We start from the raw sequence: 8,996 nt of genomic DNA on the forward strand, positions 1-8,996 counted from the left end.
TGAATAAGGAAGACTGTAGAAGAATTGATGCTTTTGAGTTATGGTGCTGGAAGAGAATATTGAAAGTGCCATGGGCTGCCAAAAGAACTAACAGATCTGTGTTGGAAGTAGTACAGTCAGAGTGGTCTTTGAAGGCCAGGATGTCCAAACTTCATCTCTTATACTTCGGACGTATTGTCAGGAGGGACCAGTTGCTGGAGAAGGATATCATGTTTGATAAGGTAGAGGGTCAGAGAAAAAGAGGAAGACCCCCAAAGAGACAGATTGGCAAAGTGGCAGCATCATTGGGCTCAAGCGTGTCAACAATTGTGAGGTTGGCCCAGGATCGGGCAGTGTTTCATTCTGTTGTGCATAGGGTCACTATGAGTCGATTCTGACCCCATGGCACTTAACAACAACAACAGGTAAATTATGAAGGCTTTTGTTTAGCTATGATGAATATGCACAACATGTGGACTTTCTCTTTTTACATCTCTTTAAAATGTCATGGCAGGCAACATTTTCTTTCTCCTATAGGAAAATTTAACTAGGCCCATGACTTTTCTCCCCATGTTTAGAAAATAGGAAATTCTTTTCTGTAGTCAAATTATCTGGAAATATACCCTCAAAAAAGAACTTAAAATATACCAGTCCCAAGTACAATTTCAAAGCTGTAAACTTAAAACTGGCAATAATTGTTGTTTCTTTTCTTCGGCTTGAATCTGCAGTGTTAAAAATGATATTGTAATTAGATATTGTGATTAGCTTCTCTTTTCTTTTGACTTGAGTGTCTCCTTTCCTCTTCCACCCCTTCCTTATAGCTGTGGTTTTGGACTTCACAGGATAAGAAATATGGTGAGAGAGAAGTATGGAATTAAACAAGTTTTGTTTGAACTTTAAATTCTCTGTAAAAATCGAAATCTCATGTGCACTTTTGCGGGGTCTATGAGGTTCTCTTCTGAACTTCTCTGTCTTTATTTTCTTAATCCAGATAGATGCTAATCTATTCCAGGTGGTCCACCAGTTCTCTTTCTGAAGTGTGTGGGAAATTGCCACCCTCTTTCACTTGGTACTCTCTGACATTCTAGGCAGCTCTATTAGTCATGACTCAACATTTTAGTTTCTTTCTACCTTTCCACTTATTTACAATGCATACCTGACTTTTGAGAAAAAATGTGTTTCTAGATCTTTAAACAATCAGTATCCTAGGCAGAAGTCATATTCCAGTACTGAGACTGCATTTCAAATTCTCTGAGTGGATTTCTTAAGATCCCCTTCCTAAACTTGTTAGAAAGACACATTCCCAACTTCTCCGAACTAGAAAGGTAGGGCATTCATAGCCCCGTTACAACTCTTTCTATCAATGTTTCCTCCTCATTTATGTGATGACTCCTAGATTGGCTCTTGAGTTTAAGAGTCATGTTTTCTTCATAATTGCAGTCAGAAGTTCTTCATATCTACACTAATGGTATCAAGAAAAGTCTCAAAGAGAGTACACATGCTACAGTAGAATGCTGTATGGTCCTGTATCCTGAAGAAGCAGCTGGTGATGTTGTAATGACTGCTTCTAATAAGTGTGCATCAAATCATGGACCAAATAAATTCCTTTTAAAAAGAAAATTACAATGAAATTGAGAGCCACTCACTGGAAGCAAAACCAGTAATCATATGTCTAACTTTTTTCATGCAATTACTTGTCTGTTTTGCTATTAGTTTATCATATAAAAGGAAGAGATTAGTTTTATATCATTATGTGTCATGCCCATAGTGCTAGTGCATTTGAAAGATACACAATAGTATCTTATTTTTCTTAGAACTATCTTTTTAAATGGTACTTCTGGTATTTGTGTACCTGAAACAACTGCAGTATCTGCTAAAATGCAAGTACTTAAAAACACATATTTTCAAAGGTGAAAGATAAAATGATATAAAGATTTTACAGCTAAGTGAATTGCCACAATTATTTTTGAATCATTCAATGTTTCTCAATATAAATAAAATAATACTAAATTTTAATTTAAAGATTATCTTTCACAAAACTTGCTGTCCTAGAAATAAAAACAGCCAATGATGAATAAAATGGGTATTGCATGTGATTCATTCTCTTGTTGAGGCACATCCATAAGGGAAAATAATCATAGAGTTTGTATCTCGCTTTGGCTTTGATTTATGTATCAATGTTTTTTCCTTTTCCCCAATAAAATATTTTTCTATTTTCTTAATTTTTGGCACTGCAAAGCTCAGATTTATGGGATTTCCAGAAAATGGGTAGTCCTAGAAAGATCAGCCACTAAAGTGCACAAAGGTTATGTTCATATTTGCTAAGGGTATCTGTTAATGACTGAAATAAAATCAGCAAAACTCACTTAAAATAAGGACACTCAAAATAAAGTCCATTTAAAAAGCATTGCTATTCTTAAGAACACATATCACAGTACAGTGAAAGGTCATTCAACAAAATATCTACTTAGAATACCATAATGTTAACTACGGTAGGGCAAGCAAACATTTTTTTTTTATAAAAGGACGTCATCAACATTGTATATTCTGGAAGTTACTAGACAATTTCAAATAATTCTGAAGGTGACTAGAGCTGAGCTGCTGCTCAAAAGTAATTTGTCTTTCAATTCTTATCTGGGAATGAAAATTAGATCTAAAAATTCCATAGCAGGAGACTTTATGACACATATAAAACTCAGAGCAATGAAATTGCCTGGGCTCTGAAGTCGTTTTTCAAATAATTCTTTGTGGGATGTTTTGAGATGAAATTGAAGAACTTGCACTGAGTTTATTCTTTCGTTTTTATTTTGAACAGAATTTTGTTTTGGCGGGGGCGGCCCTAGTGTGATACTGTAGGATAAGCACTGGGCAATTAACTGAAAGATCGGCCGTTCAAAGCCATCAGTTGCTCTCAGAATCCCTATACAAGGTCACCATGAGTTCGAACCAGTTTGACGGCACACAACAACAATAACATTATCACAAATAAAATTTAAATGCTTGACTTTCTTCTGATAAATGTCTGAATAAATAATGACCTCAAGGTCAGCAGTTCAAAACTACCAGCTGTTTTGCAGGAGAAAGATGAGGCTTTCTGCTCCTGTAAAGATTTACATCTTTGGAAACCTTATACAGGGTTGCTATGAGTCAGAACCAACTCCATGGCACACCACCACCACATTCATAAGTGTAATATCTGATTACACTGCAAAAATCGTGATAATTCTATTACAGTTTCATATATTTTCATATTATCATCAACAATTTACCGTTGAAAATATAGCTATGAAGCACTTTTAAATTACAGTTCATTTTCAAAAAACAGTTTGTTAAAATGGCACTAACAATATGTGCCAACATAGTGTTTTCAATGCAAAACGTTCAGATCTTAGAATCATGACCCAGTTAATCACTTAAACTCAGTTAATCTTCCTTTTTTTAAAAAAGCATATTATTATTATGTCTTTTTTTGGTAACTTTTGTTTTTTATTAAGGTTTTAATAATCATTTTTATTAACTAAGGAACATGTTTTGGTTCTGTAGCCTACGTTTATCTCATAAGTAGTATCGTATTTGTGTTTCCTCCAAGTTCACATTATTATTATTATTATTATTATTTAATTTTTTATTGTGTGATAATTTACAAGGGAGAACATTAGTTTTACTTTCATTCTGTCATACATCGTTTCATTGCCATAGTTACCATTCTAGTCCATGCATCATCACCCAACCAAAAGTATACCCTGCAGGCCCCTCCCTCCCCCCATGGTCCTCAGCACACAGCCCCCTTCCCTCCCTGGATCTCAAGTCCTCAGCCACTCCATCTCTCCATGTCTTCCTCTCTTTCACCATCTCAGGCCTCACTGCTTCTTTGGGTGGGATTCTGATCTTCGCTCTTCTCCAGTGATGGTCCCAGGGGCCTTCACTCCTAGAATGAAAGGTTAATCACTCACCTCCTTGCTATAAAATATCCACCTTTACGTTTCCAGTCCTCACAATCAGTCCTGATAACAATTATTCGCCCTTGCATCACAAGAGACCCATCTGCATTTCTTTTCATCAGCCCTTCCTAGACAGGTTGGATATTACTCACTTGAGACTCTACCATCCTCCCCACCATGTTGATCTAGGCTCCCTCTTGAAAGCTTGTAAGCCAGTCACTTCTTACCTTTATATCCCTCCCCCCATTTTAGGTAGCCAATGTTCAAGTTGCCCATCCCTATACTGGACACATTGTAGCCCCTTTTTAGGTATTCCAGTCAGTTTTAGGCAGAAGACGGACTTACAAGCTTTCTATAGTGATATTTCTGGTGATTCCTTTCTCTACTCTCCCATGACTGTTTTATAATATAATGCACAGAAAACCAGGGTTCAAAAGTTAGCTAAGCATCTTAACATTATTCACCCCTCTTCTCCATTCTATTGAGTGAAATTTTACAGAGCAAATCACTTTTTCGTTCAATAATTCATACATATTTATTTTCATATCATTGATTATGTATCCACAATATAGTATCTCTTGTCCTACTTTCTCCCTATGTTTCCTATTTCCATTCTTCCTTCTGTCCTAATCCTGTTTAACTCTGACAATGTGTAAATGCTGCACTTTTTATCCCCAATGGTTTCTTATTCTAAGGTGTGTGTACCTCCTAATATTATTGTTCTACTTACAGATATTTACTTCTTATAATGTTTCATGGAGAGTTTAAGTTGAATGAGATAATGTTTGTAACAAATGCGTGAAAGCACAGCTAAAATTCAAATCTAAATACTTTCAAGGTTGTCAGGTTCATCATGCATTGAAGTATTTGTATGCATATTTTTCACTCAGTTGAAGTTTATTTTTACAAATACTTTGTTTTTTAAAAATGCATTTGATGTAGAAGTTAAATGTCTCCTAATACATCATTAATAAAACTTAAAATAAGTAATGATATATTGATGCTGTGAGCTGGGTGATTTATTTCTGTTGATACAAAATGAAAGGAACCAAATCAGTATAGTTGTCAAACTAAGTAAATGCAAAATGCATACACCATTGAATATTGAAGACTGAAGATTCTTCAGTGGTTTATATTCAGTTATTTTAGGAAGTTTAAAGGTTAATATAGGGATTGAGGTCAGCAGAAGTAGTTTTGGTTTATTAGTGCAGAATGGTGATAGATTCTAAAGTTCTATTTTGTTTAACTTAAGAAAGAGGAGGGAAAAGGTGAGAAAAGTAGTTCTTAAGAATACTACTTAAGTTTTGTATTTGAAATGAAGAACGAAAAGGTATATAGTTCTAATCAAATATTTAATATGTTAGAGATTAGAATAAATATTAAGCAAATCAGAGGTTACTTTCATTTGACAGCCAAAATTGGTCATTGAAATATTTCAGTACTCAAGTATTAATAAATTGATCTCCCTTGGCACGTTACAGTTTTATCCCTTTGATTAGGTGTTTGAAAACATTAAGTCAAGTATGAGTATCCACCTTTAGAGAGAACCAGTGAAGATTGGGCTGTTTTCTTACAGACACAAGAAAGGAAGGGCAAAATTCTAAATAGATAAAGCCTATATACATGATACTTTGACTATTAGTAAAGTCCTGGCCTGTATGGTCCCGTTGATCATTTTGTTAAACATTGACATCAGTACTGAGAGAGCATTCTCAGAACATGCCTTGGAGTTAAGGATTGGAAGCTAGGGATTGGAACCCAAAATTGTTGGTTTTACCTCTTTATGTTTCAAGCAGCACTATTTTAAATGTTATTTAGAAAATAGATACTCTGTAAACTATCTTTACTATGTCATTTCCTTCTGGATAAATATCTCCAACAAACTGAGAAGGCTTGAAAGATAATGGAACATTCTAGAATATTGATTACTGAGTTATCATTTAAAATACATGGCTACCATAGAGTTAAACTGAATCTAATGGTCAATGTAAGAATTTACAGTTTCTCATCTAGAAGACTGCATTTTTCCTCACTCTGAAAATAAAACTTTCCATGTTAAAATTTCATGAAAGAGCATCCTTTAAAGTTAAGATGAACTCTAACTCCAGAAATAAACTAATCATTAATGTAACAAGATTATAAAAATAATTATGTGTGAATGAGGTTATGAGTTTATGTCTTTTTTCCTTTCTATATGATTTACATTTTTGAAAATATCCAAAATACTTATTTAAAAATAGCCATGTAATATTTATGTATTCATAGGACCTGGTGTGGAGCTATAGGATAAGTACTAGACTGCTAACCAAAAGGTCAGCAGTTCAAACCAACCAGATGCTCCTTGCAAACCCTTCTCAGTGTCACTATGAGACAGAATCAACTTCAACTTAACCACAACATTCTTAGGATGCATTCAGATTCATTCAATCAACTCCTTATTGTCTCCATTTTCCTTTTATCATTAACAATGTTCTTTGTATACTCAATTTACATACTAGAATTTAATTTCATTAGAAATTGCTATGTATCTTTCCTAACAAGCAATATAAATTCATATAGCTGGTTGGTTGGTTATGTGCCGCGGAATCGGTTCCTGCATATGGTTTCCAAGGCTGTAATTCTTCATATCCACCAGAACAGTATGAAAATATACATTTCTCCACAATATTACTAGCAATCAATATTATTGTCCCAGTCTTTTAAAATTGTTGTTTATTTCCTTTTTCTCTTCATAAGTTAAACTCATAACTTTGCCCATTTTTAGTACTTAATTTTTAATCTATAAATATTGAGCTCATTATAAAGTAAGGATATAAAATTAACTCTCTTGATATATTTTGAGAAATTCTTTCCTTTCTATATTTATATATAGTGTGCAGCAAGAAATTTTCTATTTTTATACATATAAATTGATATATATCTTAGTGCTTAGATTTTCTTTCTTTAATACAACCTCCTAAATTCTATAGGTTTAAAATGTTTTCTAAATTATCTTTTAGATATTAATAGAGTGTTGTTGTATAAGAAATTTATTTTTGTATGTGACTTGTGCTAAAACTATTTTTGTATAAATAAGAAATTATGCCAAGAGCATTATTAAATTAGAAATGACTCCACATTTTAAATATTATTTTATTATTATACATAATGTAATTCAATTAGCAAAATGTGTCATTAAATAATTTATATTTCTGCTAAAATATAATCAAATATCCTTTTGTATGCACTCAGATAAGTGTCATTAAATATTGTGCATCGGGGTTTCATTCAACTTTTCATGCACCTCAGTTAATATAAAACACATGCTTTTAGTAAATTCAGGGGAAGACAACAAGAACAATATCAAACCAGAAATACTGCAATATAATGGGAGATTCCTTTTGTTTCTTTTTTTTAGCGTTTGTCCTTTGCTTGTCCTTTTATGAGTCAATTTTGTTCTTTGTTCCCTCATGTGTAGTAACACCTTTTATAAAGCAAAAGTATCATCTTGATATTCAATCTGTCTGCTGCATGAGCACTTTTTATGTAGTGTCTAAAACTAAGACTATAGTAAAGAGATTTATGACTGTTATGATCACACTTTAACAACATAGTTATAGTTCTATAGTTTTGTATACCAAAGGTAGATTAGTTTTGTATTCAAGTCAAATATCCTTAAGTTTCAACTCTTATTTATCCAGCATTTTATAGAAAAAAAATCCCTCTCATTATAGCCTTCTATAGTTTGTGGCATACTACCTCATTGACCGTATAATTTTCCATGCTATAGAAAAAAAGTTGGTCCTGTATTGAATGACTTTATTAATTAAAAATCTCCTATCTTAATAATTAAGTTGATATTATTAATTCATCATCCAAAACATGAGCTTTATTCTGAATGTCAATTTCCTGTTCTACAATTGGCTTTGTCTTTTTTTTTTTTTTTCCTTAAGCCATAATACTTTAACAAAGGTATTAGTCAATTTGTTCTAATGATCTCCCTCTTGATTTTATTACCATGATCTAAATAAAAATGCTTCAAACATCCATTTTATGTTATTTTACTCTTTTTTTATTCTTGTGATTAAAGACTTTAGGATATTTAAACGTTTTGCTAAACATTCCTCACAGTCAGTTTCTTCTAGGAAACATATAGCTAGCATAAGACATATATGTTATTTCATGGTCAAGAGTTGTTAGATTGCCCTCTGTAACACTTCAATTTCATTCTATATAGTATCTATGAAACAGTCCATGGGTTGCATAGATGGTTGATTACTCAACTACTAGTTGAAAGGTTGGTTATTCAACACCCCCACAGAGGGACCTCAGAAGACATGTGTGGAAATTTGCTTCTGAAAAGTCACAGTCTTGAAAATCTCACGAAGCAGTTCTACTCTGCATAATTGACATGTGATTGTTATATTTATATATCAAACCATGTTGCTCCACATAAACAGTTAAAAACAGTATGCTCTTCCACCATGAAACAAAAAATTGGTTTGCTTCTGGCTCTGTAAGATGTGTGCTTTCTTACAGTTTATGTTATTATTAGAAAAATAATATACACTTAATGTGGACTCTTTCAGTAAAAGAACAATGTAGAAAAATGAATCAATTCTCATCACTCAGATGCAAAGAATTTTCAGAATATACCAATTATAAAGTATTTCAGTGTATATCCTTCTCTTCTTCCCAAACTTTATATATATTGAAGAGCATATTGTTGGCTTGTTTTTTTTTTCTTTAACACAGATTTCCATACACTCAATGACATCATTATGTGAGGAAAAAACATTTTTCTTTCAATTGAATAAACAGTTATGCCCCAAAAAACCATCTTGTTCTATATTGTTGTTGTTGTCAGGTGCCATCAAGTCGGAACTGACTCATAGCTACCCCATGCACAGCAGAACGAAACAATGTCTGATCCTGGGCCAACCTCACTACAGTTGCCACACTTATCAATGATGCCACCTGGCCAATCCATCTCGTTAGGGGTTTTCCTTTTTCTCTCTGACCCTCCACCTTACCCAGCATGACATCCTTCTCCAGCGACTGTTCCCTCTGGACAATATGTCCAAAATACGAGAGACG

This window comes from Chrysochloris asiatica, unplaced genomic scaffold, assembly GCF_000296735.1.
Source record: "Chrysochloris asiatica unplaced genomic scaffold, ChrAsi1.0 scaffold00216, whole genome shotgun sequence".
Taxonomy (NCBI): domain Eukaryota; kingdom Metazoa; phylum Chordata; class Mammalia; order Afrosoricida; family Chrysochloridae; genus Chrysochloris; species Chrysochloris asiatica.